Source organism: Penaeus monodon, chromosome 31, assembly GCF_015228065.2.
Source record: "Penaeus monodon isolate SGIC_2016 chromosome 31, NSTDA_Pmon_1, whole genome shotgun sequence".
Lineage (NCBI taxonomy): Eukaryota > Metazoa > Arthropoda > Malacostraca > Decapoda > Penaeidae > Penaeus > Penaeus monodon.
The window spans coordinates 3,279,343-3,280,059 of NC_051416.1; the positions used below are offsets into that span (position 1 = coordinate 3,279,343).

Sequence of the window (717 nt, forward strand, 5' to 3'; positions counted from 1 at the left end):
ACATTATGTTTCAAGTTAGAATTTCAGTCACTAGAATCAATTATATACAAAGTGAGCAACGGTGACCACACGATACGCCAAGCATTAGTTTACACGAATAACAAGGCTGAGAACGATACGAATAATGCTTTAAGATTCATGTTGCAGCTCGGCCGACAGATCTATGGTAGTACCCAGTGACCCTTGCAACAGCCTGCATGCAGCTCTTTCGTCTCTTTCGTTTTCTCCATTTTTTTCTTATTTTTTTTTACTTTCAATTCGTTTCGTAATTTGTTCTATCGTTTTACATAATTAAAACAATATATAAGCCTTATTTTTATTTCTAACTTTTATCGTATTTATCATCTTTGCTCTATCTACGGTCTTTCAACATTTTCTTAACACTCATTTTTTGTCCTTTTTACGTGCTTCTTTATTCTTGCATTGCCTTGCACATTTAGTTCCAATGACATCATATAATTTTTTTTTATTCGAGGGAGAAAATGAAACAGAGATTGTGACGAAGCTTGTCTTATCTCCCTCCTCCGCTCTTCCTTATTTATCATTTTCTTTTTCTTCCTCTTTTTTTTCCTTTTTTCGTTAAAGTTGAGTGTATGTGTGTGGGAGAAATGTGTGAATGGCGGAGGGAAAGTGTAGGTGTGTGAATGAATGAAGGCGCTGGCATAAAAAGGCTGATTAATGCCTCCATATCATTACGCGGTTGTGGTATGGGAGGAC

The 717-nt window shown here is 36.1% G+C and overlaps 1 protein-coding gene across 1 annotated transcript in view; it reads right to left on the reverse strand.

Moving 5' to 3' along the window:
- The window catches only part of LOC119592994 (voltage-dependent calcium channel type A subunit alpha-1-like), a gene marked incomplete in the record, with an annotated part of 154,497 nt that overhangs the window by 117,608 nt on the left and 36,172 nt on the right, over positions 1-717 (reverse strand).